This window comes from Mixophyes fleayi, chromosome 3, assembly GCF_038048845.1.
Source record: "Mixophyes fleayi isolate aMixFle1 chromosome 3, aMixFle1.hap1, whole genome shotgun sequence".
NCBI classification, from domain to species: domain Eukaryota; kingdom Metazoa; phylum Chordata; class Amphibia; order Anura; family Limnodynastidae; genus Mixophyes; species Mixophyes fleayi.
Window position 1 is genome coordinate 82,627,651 of NC_134404.1, and position 12,950 is coordinate 82,640,600.

The window sequence follows — 12,950 nt, forward strand, 5'->3', positions numbered from 1 at the left end:
TCATGGCCATATTTTCCCATTTCTTAACTGATATTTCCATTTGGGGTACTACTTTCTATTTGATTTTTAAAAGCGACAACATCTAATTTTGTATTTAATTTAATTTAATGAGTATTTGCATTTGCATTTGTGTTTGTATTTCAATAGATTTTATATAGAACACCCCCACTCTTTCTGCTGTCACAGTAACAAAAAAATATATAATAAATTATGTTTGCAATTCAATGAATAATATACAGAATGGTGTACAATTCATGTTAAAATGTCTGTTCTTTCCTTTAAGGATGAAAAAGCAGATTACTCAGATATTTTGGACAGTTTCTGCTGCTCAGCATAAGACAACTGTATTTGGAATTCCATAGTTGTGGCACCAGGTGTGTGTTATATCAGCATGTCTAATAACCCAGGCTATTTATGTATTCCACGTACTGCAACCCCTTTTCGCTGGATGTGCTAATGTTATTCAGTTGCCCCCAGATCTTCTGCAAGGAGTTAATAGTGTTTACTTCTCAAATTAAAAGCATATACATTGGAAGAAGAGCAATCAATATTTGTCAGGAACCAGATCAGCAATTGGAGTACAAAATCAGAAAACTAGGTGAGGTCAAACAAATTAGATTAAGAGACCACAGAATAATTATTAATTTTATGAGAAAAAGCATAGATAACCCCTCTGTTTGACAATTTATAAAATCTGTGATAAATTCTGTCCTTAGCTACTAAAAACACTTTACCAGACCTCAGTTATGTCAGCCATTAAAATGTCTACAAGGGTATGAATCCTTAACCTTTGTTTGTTCTTTATGTTGCCAATTTTCAACATGAATGTAATTAACTATGCATCGGTTTTGTCTGAGGTTTGGAGTTTTCCTAACTGTGAGCTTTACCCTTGGGCCAATGAACTGTTTAAGGTCCTTATTCTTAAAAATAGTGAACCATCGTAAGTTATGTATCCTACACATGTCTGTCCATTACAAATTATATGTGGCAATAATGTATACCATGTAATTTAAAGGTTTGCATTTAATCTGCATTTAATCTTTAACCTGCAAAAGATTTTCCTTTGTGGATGCTTCTGCAGTATATATACACTAACCGCCCACAACATTAACACCACTGATAAGTGAAGTGAATAACATTGATTATCTCGTATCAATTGCACCTGTAAAGGGGTGAGATACATTAGGCAACATGTGAACAGCTAGTTCTTGAAAGTGATGTATTAGAAGCAGGAAAAATGGGCAACAGTAAGGATCTGAGCAACTTTGATAAGGACCAAATTGTGATTGCTAGATGACCTGGTCAAAGCACCTTCAAAACGGCAAGTCTTGTGCAGTGCTTCCAGTATGCAGTGGTTAGTACCTACCAAAAGTGGTTCAAGAATGGGCAACTGGTAAACCAGCAACAGGGTCATGGGTGCCCAAGGCTTATTGATGCGCTTAGGGAGCAAAGGCTGGCCCCTCTATTCCTATCCCACAGAAGAGCTACTGTAGCACAAATTGCAGAAAATGTTATTGCTGGCTATGACAGAAAGGTGTCAGAACATACAGTGCATTGCAGCTTGCAGCATATGGGGCTGCATAGTTGCAGACCGGTCAGAGTGCCCATGCTGACCCCTGTCCACCACCAAAAGCTCCAACAATGGGCACCTGAGCACCTGAACTGGATCATGGAGCAATGGAAGAAGGTGGCCTCATCTGATGAATTATATTTTCTTTTACATCATGTACATGGCCGTGTGTATGTGAGTCATTTACCTGGGGAAGAGATGGCACCAGGATGGACAATAGGAAGAAGGCAAGACGACGGAGGCAGTGTGATGCACTGAGCAATGTACTGCTGGGAATCTTTGGATCCTGGCATTCATGTGGATGTTTCTTTGACAAGTACCACCTACCCAAACATTGTTGCAGACTGAGTACACCCTTTCATGACAAGCAGGATAATGTGTCCTGCCGCACTGCAAAAATTGTTCAGGAATGGTTTGAGGAGCATGACAAAGGTGTTAACTTGGCTTCCAAATTCCGCAAATCTCAATCCAATTGAGTTGAGCATCTGTGGGATGTGTCTCAATGGGTTAGAGTTGATTTGACAGCAAAAGGGGGACCTACACAAAATTAGGCAGGTAGTTTTAATCTTGTAGCTGATCGGTGTACACATATTGCATTGTTCTTTTACTGTAACTTTTTGTCTCAAACATTTAGGACATTTCTTTAGAATGTTTTTCAAATTGTAGATAAGAGAAACAATTGAGTCTCACCATTAGGGTTTTAGAATACATATTATGCAATTAAAGGTATTAGAATGCATACTTTCATATTGTATAAAGTTGTTCATATCTGGGGGGGGGGGGTTGGAAAATATGACAAATTTATATATGGATATCCCAAACTGTCACTCTTTGAAAATAAATCTGGCATGTATGAATACTATTGTCATTGTTATTTAGACCCACCAAAAAGTCTTCCAATACCTGTAAGAGACCACTCCAAATATATGATGTCATCAATTAATCTTCAACACAAAGGTATCTGTTTAATCCCTTTATCATTCTCTGCAGAGAAAAAGAATGTTATTCACCAGCGACCCAAAAAAATCTGGCTTGTGACATGGAGGCACATGTTGCCCCCATTGCTACACCCTGCTTTGTGAGACAAATTTATTATTTAAGCCAAAATAGTTCCAACAAGTCAACTGCCATGGTCAGTCAAAGCACATTTTTACATAAATATTTGGCAACTTCCCGTCTTCCAGAATGTTTTAATATAACTTCAAATTCAGCTTTAATATAATGTTTGCCATGTTGAATATGAAAAAAATATACAATTAACATCTCTTGTATCACATACACATGATTAATGTAGGATTTAATTATCACACACTATCAATCATCATCATCATCATCATCATTTATTTATATAGCGCCACTAATTCCGCAGCGCTGTACAGAGAACTCACTCACATCAGTCCCTGCCCCATTGGAGCTTACAGTCTAAATCCCTAATATAGACAAACACTCACACACAGACACAGACAGCGAAGGACAGACTAGGGTCAATTTTGATAGCAGCCAATTAACCTACCAGTATGTTTTTGGAGTGTGGGAGGAAACCGGAGCACCCGGAGGAAACCCACGCAAACACAGGGAGAACATACAAACTCCTCACAGATAATCTTCTTTATTGATCATAACATTTTCTATAGTGTCCTCTACATTTATCATATATTTTGAGTTATTTCATAAGCTGATCTTTGGGATTGCCATACAAATTGATATCAGTATATTAGTTTCTTGCTTCTGATTTATACATTGATGTAGGCTAAATCACAACATTTGCTATCATATTGGCTGATTTTAATGCTACAACATGTCACTGCTTCATATCCTCCTCGCAATGCTCTTTTTCATGGCTAGATCGATTAGAACAGCACATAGATAAAGGTAAATTGTGGCTTGAACTTTTGATCAACCAGTTCATAATTATAATTGTAACCTTCATAATGAACTAGGTTGATAATGACTAATACCAGTGTGTTATTGGGATGGGAGGTTAATATTTAATTTGAATTATGACTTTAATCTCTATGGTTAATCAGGTTTAAATTATTTATACCATTGTATTATAGTGAAGCATATCATATATATATATATGCTTTTATCTGCCTTTGCTGTGTTCAACCATAAAATTCTAAGCTGTTTTCAAAGCTTTTAAATGCAATGATATTTCTTGGCATGTTAAAAGGCCATCCATTCAGTGTGTAACAAAGAAATAAGAAGAAATAATAGTGTACACTGTGTGTATATATTTGGAATAGAAAGGCTGCAATACCCTTCACCTTAACCAGGTGAAATGGGTCACATTACATCTATGTCCCATTCAAATATTTCAGAATGCCAAACATTGTCTTCATAGTACAAACTGTGAAACAGTCTGCAAAAATGATTAGTGCCACTCACCAACACTTGGAGTTTCAGATGTTTTTCAAAATCAAATAGCTCTTTTGGTGATACCTGTGTCTGTATTAATTTAGCTATGATTGTGGGCAGATGCTTCTTGAAATGGTTACGCTGCTATCACTCTCAAGTTTTAAGGATGTCAAGTAAATAAAGAAAATTAAGTTTAATGCCTTCCCTAGAGCCAGTAGAGAAGGGACGGTTCAGGTAAGATAAATGGTGGACAGCTACGGTTGACAGTTGCTTACTAATTTAAGATTTCTGCACTGACTGGTTCATGTTTAGTGCCTGCCTAACAATAGACACATGCGCTTTCTCCACCATCAACAAAAGCATATGTCAGGCATACAAATGCATATACATACCTCTATGGTATTATTATTATTATTATTAATTTTTATTTATAGGGCGCCACAAAGTATCCTTAGCGCCGTACAAGGACAAACAATGGCACAGTACAAGTAACAGTAAGCACTATAACTCTGGGGGCTCAGTCACAGCAAGAAAGAGAGGGAGGGAGGGGAAAAGTGAGTACAGGCAGGTAACTATGGCCCAAGAGGGTGGGCACGGATGACAGGTAAAGAGTCACTGAGGGGAGTGGAGAGAAGCGAGAGGAGACAGAGGGCAGAGGGTTGGAGAGGAGGTGAACTGAGTAGCTGGAGAGCGCAGTTAAAAGTGATGGAAACAGGAGGTAGGAGAGCCCTGCTCAAAGGAGCGTACAATTTAAAGGGAGGGGAAGACAGACAGGCACATGGATGAGACTGAGACGGAGTCGAGGAAGGGGGAGAAGGGAAGAAGGGATGAGAAAGAGAGGAACCCGACCAGTGGGAGTTTAGGCATGAGACTGGAAGGCTTTTAGGAAAAGGTGGGTTTTTAATGTTCGTTTGAAAGAGGACAGATTAGGGGAAGTTCTGATGGAGCGGGGGAGCTTGTTCCAATAGAGGGGAGCAGCGTGGGAGAAGTCATGAAAACGTGCGTGAGAGGAGGTAATCAGGGGGGAAGAGAGGCGATGATCGTTGGACGATCGCAGTGGGCGGGAGGGAGTGTGAATACAGATAAGGTTGGAGATGTAGGGAGCAGTAGAGTTGGCGAGGGCCTTGTAAGTGAGAGTGAGGAGCTTGAAAAGGATTCTGTAGGGGAAGGGGAGCCAGTGAAGGGCTTGGTAGAGTAGAGATGCAGCTTGACAGTGTTAGTTATAAATGTGAAAGTTGCATTACCCTAGTAATACATTATGTAATGAAGTGTCATATAAACAAGTGAGAGTAGTTCCTTCAAGGTGTACTGAAAACATGAAAGTCAAATTTTCCATATAAAATGTAATTTAATACAAATACACCCACAGCCATCATTTACTGCTTTATATCTCCAATGAAATTCTTCTTTCCTGCAGTATTGCAAACAGAAATGGTAAATAATAAATTCAAGCAGATGGCAGCAACTTGGCATAAAATAGTCGCAACACTACGCAATTAAGTACTGGAGAGGTTAATAAACCCAACAGAAAATCAAAGTAGCTAGATAGTAGCAATTGATATCTTCAGCATTATCACATATCATTAAACAAAGCCTCTTTGCTCACAAATCATACCCCTTCTAAGAAGCTTATTTGATTTATGTGTCAGGGGTATCATCCCTGGTGAAGCTCAAGAGTATGAAACATGTAGGGTTTTGTCCTCACAATATTGTTATTTTTTTTAGAGTCATTTTTTACTGCCAGTGCGATACTTGTGGAACAGTAACACCTGTTGATCCGGACAGATTCAAGTTTTTCCCCTTGGTATAAACATCACGGGATGGATGAGGTACTACTCTAAATGAGGCCCAAAGGGTCCAGCATGTTAGTGGAAATGGATACTGACATATAAAAACTGCTAAACTGTATTTATTACAACTGCCGATTTACAATATGTGTGTAATGCTGTATTTAAACCTAGATTCCTTCCTTAGATACCAAAAAGAATGATATCAATCATTCATCCAGCAAATAATATCCTGTGAGCTCTGGGTCAGAGTCAATGAGCAGACTACATGACAAACACTTCCCTGATATCTCCCTCTTCCTACAGAAAATAAAAGATGGTCTCACTAAAGATACCAGATACTAGTGTGTTCTCTAAATCCAGCCTTCTGCATACAAAGCTGCATACTCCACATCCTTACATTATTAGCACAAAGTAATAGCTGTCTTTTTCGTTTTAGATGAGTATTTGAATAATATTTGTTTATATTTGCCTTCAAAAAAATTGTTCAGTAGAAGATTTCTGTAAATGTACAATTACATTGTATTATTGCATGTGATGACAAAAGTTGTGTTGAAAATATATCTTGCACATGCCCTCTTATAAGTTCCCTTTTTATTTGTCTTTGAATATGATTTTGTGAATGTGAATGTGTAAGTCATACAGTACCAAGTAAATACCTGGGCCAATACCATGTAAAGCCTTGTGTGTCCACTGCTGCAAAGAGTGTTTCCGTGGTCATTGCCAAGTGATGAATATTGTGTTTATGCAATGTAATTTTAATATGGGAAGTAGTTACAGGACCTGGGAAGAGTACTGACATTTAAAATTACTGTCATTCTTGAATGCTTACTAGAGCCTGCACAGCAGGAAGTGGCAACAACAATTGTTCTGCAGCCAAACATGAAAAATGCACTTATTTAGCCTTAGTGACCTTTATTGTAAATTATGTTAAGATTCACAGGGGCAGTGTCACGGTGCTGGTTGCTCCCAGGAAAGAACCACTTGGCTGGGGTAGCTATCAGAGACACACCACAACCGGCCAATCCACTTAGTTCTAAGTGGGCAGGTCATGAGGGACAGGCTGAAGTCCATGGGCTGAAAAAGGTAGAATTGTGAGGCACAAAGTTGATAAACAGGCAAACAATAGAAGATTCTTAAACACAAGCAGAGAGACTAAATTCCAACTTTGCTAATACAAAGATTGGTAGGAGTGAGAGCCTTATAAAGGTTGCTTACAGGTCAGTCTAAATGACTTGACCAAGTGCTGATTTCAGTAAGGGTAGAAGAATGTGCAATTATCAGTGTTTCTGGTGCACTGCCATCTGCTATTACGTCAGATTCTCACAGGCAGCAGCAGCAGTGTAGCTGGATTCATCACAAGGGGAGGTGGGGAGGAGTTTGGGATATTTTCAAATAGATCTATTGGTTTGGGCATAGTACTGCATACAATTTTTTTTTATTATTATTATTAATTATTATTATTTTGAACTTGGAAACTCTATAATAATATTATTAATATTATTATGGAGTTTCCAAGTCCAAAATACAAGATTGCATTTTAATTGGCATCTGGATTACTATAAACTTGCAGACAGTGTCTAACAAAACTGAGATATCTTTCATTACCTTATGCACTCAAATATTTTTCTGAAAATGTTGCTTTATCATTTTGATTCCTTCCTGTATTTCAGTAAAGTCTTTATTATTGTGTAGGGAGAGATGTGTATATTAACTTCCATTGGAAATGTCACATATCAGATTTTCCTTGTGTACTGAATGCAATAGCATCCACAAAGCAGTTTTGTACTGTATTGATGGGCAACAAACATGAACAACTCTGCCTATAAAATATATAGGCCATGGTGAGAAACGCAGCAGAACCGTTTTTAGTGTAGGGCCAATTGGGCACAATGATACGCTCTCTCATTCTTTCACCACTCTATCTTTCCTTCACCATAACTATCATTCTCTCACCCTCTCTCTCTTACTACTCTAGCGCTCTCTCCATCCAATTGTAGCTGACATTTAAAAAAGTGGTTAGATTATGATATATTGGATAATCTGCCACACTTTCAATTCTGCCAGTCTATTCTGTCATGTAACTCTTCCGCAATAGTTTTAAGCCTATGTGGCCTTTCTGCAAATCCAGGTTTACTGCTTACTTCAATGTGGTTGTGGCAGTCTTGTTCACCTCAGGTGGACACAGACGATGGTTGCTATCTTAAATTGGCTGATTTTTAGTGGACAGGATGGACTTGCTCTTTAGCAGAACAGTACATTGTCGGTCCCTAGAGCAAAAAAAGTATAGGGGCCCGGAGAAGCTGTTCCTCCTGGGCCCCTCTCTCTGCTCTCAATGAAGCAATGCGGGTGGTTTTTATCATGCATGCAACTGCATGAACCCAGTGCGCATGCGCCAGGCTGGTGTATTATTCTATATTAGAAGAGGGGTCTCACAAGAGCATAGTGGGGGCATCAGTGGAGATTGGGAAAGGGCGGGTACTATGAGGTGGGAGCAATCCAGCATTGCCTGGTAACCTCCACCTCATGGCCACGTAGCCGTCACACCCTCTGGACCCATGATACAATGTTGCAGAAAAAATCAAATGATATAAATATATATTTTATTTTGGCCTTGCTGGAAATTTTAGGGTTATAAAATGATTGATAATTTTATTTATGAAAAATACAATACTATATATACAATAAAGTAACATGCATTGTATAGAGGGTAAATTCCATCAGACTCTTTAGGATATGCAAATACAGTGGCTTTTAATGTGGTTTCCCTCTTGTGTCGTCCGGTGGCATCCATATAGTGAATGCAGCTTGAAGTGATATATTTGTAGAGATCATTGCTGCTAGAACATACAGATATCTTCAAGTGCAGGATAGACCAGTGCTTAAATAATGTCAGTGTGTACTGAGAATATGTTAACCATAGAGATCAATTATCTCAGTCAAGGTCAGTGCTTCGTTTAAGCTAGACTTATAATACAGTGCACACAGCCTCATGCTCTTAAAGGGACACACTACAGAATTTGCCAATATGTACATACGTTTAGCCTTAAACTCTGTATACGGCTTACCTCCCTGCGCTCTTGTTGATTCAACCTAGGTATGGAAAATTGGACAAGATATAACCTTAATTATTATCATTTATTTATATGATACCAAATTCCTAAGTGCTTTACAACTGGGAACAAACACAGTAACAAAACAATACTGTGTAATACAGACAGAGGGAGAGGTAGGAGGGTCCGGGTGGGGTACAAAATGGTGAATGCGAAAATCCGACAAACACTTAGAGCGACATTAAAATGCTTATTGTTCTAATTCCGACATATACAAAATGGACACTTACTGAAATAGTTACAGAAAACATTTCGGGCAATATTGCTATAAACGCTGAAAGAGGAACAAGTCGGCACTGTGAAGGTTGTCACTTAAAATGGCGACAGCTACATTGCTGATATTATGGGGGCGCCTGTACAATGTCTAAGCTCTGGTAAAAAATATTATACAGGCGCCGGGTCCTCCTATTGCCCTCTTAGTAGCAGCAATATAACTGTTGCCATTTTAAGTGACGACCATCACAGTGCCGGCTTGCTCTCCTGTCAGCATTTATAGCAAGTTTGCCGGAAATGTTGTCTGTAAGTATTTCATTAAGTCTCTATTTTGTGCCAGTCGGGATTATAAGAATCAACATTTTACTGTCGCTCTTGTCACAATTTTCGTAGACACAATAATGACTACCACCAGGAGGGCCCTGCCCGCAAGCTTACAATCTAGGGTAGATCCCCCCCTTCTATTGTCCATTCTATTATGTACTCATATACTCCAACTTCTAACTCAGTACCAGCTGGGCACAACTGTAAACAAACAATTGTTTCTGTATCCCCAGCTGCAGTTGAAACCTGCACCTAGGGATGGTTTCAGCCACAGTCACTCATAGCTTTTGCACTGTTCTGCAGATGAAAATCAAATAAAAGCCAACAAGCTCCCCCTCTCTCTCTCTCTCTCTCTCTCTCTCTCTTTCTCTCTCTCATACTTCACTGGGACTGAGGTGATTAAAATATCTTGTTTATATAGAAAAGGAGACTTAGGGCTAGATTTACTAAACTGCGGGATTGAAAAAGTGGGGATGTTGCCTATAGCAACCAATCAGATTCTAGCTTTCATTTATTTAGTACCTTCTACAAAATGACAGCTAGAATCTGATTGGTTGCTATAGGCAACATCCCCACTTTTTCAAAACCGCAGCTTAGTAAATCTAGCCCTAAGAATAGATAGTGAGGATCGTACAGTGATTGTAGAAATGGATACTCTAGAGCTCAATTACTAACATTGAATTTAGGTACAGATTTGCACTGAACCACAAAACCAATCAATAATTATAATTTATAATTTTATCTGTCTAGTGCAAGTTAGACAATTAAAGTAAGTATTGGATAGGTTGCTATAATATATTTCAAATGTTTACCTAAATGCAATATTAGTAAATGAGCCCTACTGTCCTAAATGTGGACTCCACAAAACTCTTTTTCTGCTGACTTTCTACTTATGGTTTGCCAATTAATTTCTAGCAGATATACCATAGTGATTACCAATCATGGTTTAATAAAATAAAATGTACCAGGTCCTTCACTGTCAGTAGTATGCACTGAAACGGCAAATATGGCTGAGTGAGCGATTATTGTAAACCCATGTGATATTTTTATATTCTGCCTTCATTCAGAGGAGATAATCTTTACACAAACATTTCAAGCTAAGCTATAGAAACCTCGCTCAAAATATGCAGATTGCATTCTATTATGTCTATATTTTGGTATATACTATCTTGTCTAGGAATATTACATAAAATATAGATAATATCTGGCACTGAAACGTGTTTAATAAATTACACAAAACAGATGAGGACGTTGCAAATTTTAGATGGTATTAGACAACTAGTGCATACAAGTTATAGTAACTCCTAAAAGAAGAAAAAAAATGTAGAAATCCAAAGTTTTTAGTCACCGTGGCTATTAGTCACTTCGGCTTTTACGGACAGTATAAATATTCAGTTGACTCTAAAGTGTATTCAAATTGGTGCAATGTCATTGGGGTGCCCAGTATTTGATGGTGTCTCCAAATCCGAGCGGTTTATACTATCCCTATAACCTTACTTATATTACAATTTACAGTTTCACTTAACACATGTTTTCAGAAAGTTCTTAGAAGGATAAGCCATTAGTTGTTTTATAGATGGGAAGATTTCAAATAAAAAGCAAACACACTGTAAAATAATGATCTTGTGTCACTGCCATTATTGTTTAGTGTAAAGAGCAAATTGAGATCATCCTATGCTGTAAACACACACAATGTTGTTGCAGGGCACTGATGCAGTAATCAATAATCAGTTTTTCTTTTTATAACCCTAAAAAAGGGACTATATTAATATGTAGTGCAACACAACTGCCAGGGGCCTTTCATTATTTGATCCAGGTATGTGCAGTTAGGTAAATATGTATTTCAGAATAAATTGTAATATTTTTATTAAACTGTGAAAAAATGACAGGAAAAGTCTTTATAGCACAAAGAGTTACTGCAGCATTGACAAACTAACATGTGCTGGAAAAGGATTTTCTTTTCAATTACAGCTATTCCCTTCTGACTTTTTGGTATACCTACTAAAATTGTTTATTACCTTGTGCATTAGGAAAAATATTGCATTAAAAAAAATTGAAAATATGCTGTAAACCCAGACTTTAAATTAGAATAGATATATTTAAATGCATATTTACATAAATTTGCATATGTCATCACTCCACACAAAAAACAAAAACTGGATTACTACACATTATAGGGTTAAAGCATTATGGATTTCTATTATCCTTTATAAGGCAAATGTGATACATTGTTAATATATATATGTATGTGGAGATATATATATATATATATATATATATATATATATAGTGTGTACATGTGTATGTGTATATGTACACATATGTATATATATATATATATATATATATATATAAAATCTTTGCTTAACATTTTAACATAGCATCAGAACTTTCTATATATTTACATTGTAAAAGCATTATCATTTTTATCATATTTTGATGCAGCAAATTATTTGTTGGAAAAAAAATGTTAACTTGTATGTTCTCCCTGACAGTTCCTTTATAGTATGTGTTAAGTATTTTTATTTTTATTTATTTGCTTATTATGTAGTCATTTGTTGCATAGTACTTTTTTTGTAAAGTTGGATATGTATACTAAGGAAAGAAAAAACAAAAATAACTTAAATTAAATATTTTAATTATTTTGCTTGAATGCTAGATATCTCTTTGTACTAATGATTGTTAAAAGTTCATTATAAAGAAAAATCTATACATAATTTATTAATTTAATATAATTTGATATAAATATATTTAATATAATTTGAGAATTATCATAAGAAACTTTAAGGTATTAGATTCTAAATGGTGTAAATAGAAAAACTGCTTGACTTGTATAACCACTACCTAGAATATGGTTAGTTTTCACTGATCAAAAAATATAAACTAAATATGTCAAAAAGTTAACAAATATAAACACTTTCAGGAAAACATTTACATTAAAATAATTTATTTTATTTCACTCTAGAAGTCGTCAGCTACAATGTGTGATGAACCCATGCTGAAACACAAATGAAGTATTAAGTGTATTATACACAGATACACAGATTATACTTCTGTGCAAGTTCCAGCTAATTCTAAAATTATACTAATAATCAAGTCCTTTGCACTTCATTATGTGAAGTAACAAACAATACCACAGTCTACATTACACTTGAAGGACATTTTATATTATATAGATTGATATTACCTTGCTAGCTTGTTTCATTGAATTTCCTGTGATTTGGCACAACTCGCAGTAGTTCCGTTTTCACTGTTTATAAGAGGAACATTAACTTTTTTTCAAGAACTAGTAAGGATAAATCAATAACATAAGCTTAATGCATTAGCCAACACTTTATTAAATCCTAGCACTCTATAAAACACAGAGACACCCTTGGTGCTGTCTTGGATGAATCTGATGTAGTTTATGCTGATGTTTTATATATTTCTAATAGTGTCAGATGTTCATTTAGAAAAGAATGCAATTATATACATCACTTCCAAAACAGATCATAGTTATAACAACTCAAATATTAGAAGGATAACAACTGTCCAACAATTGTATTTGAAAGCCATTACAGACTATATGTAAAAAAATAAAATAAA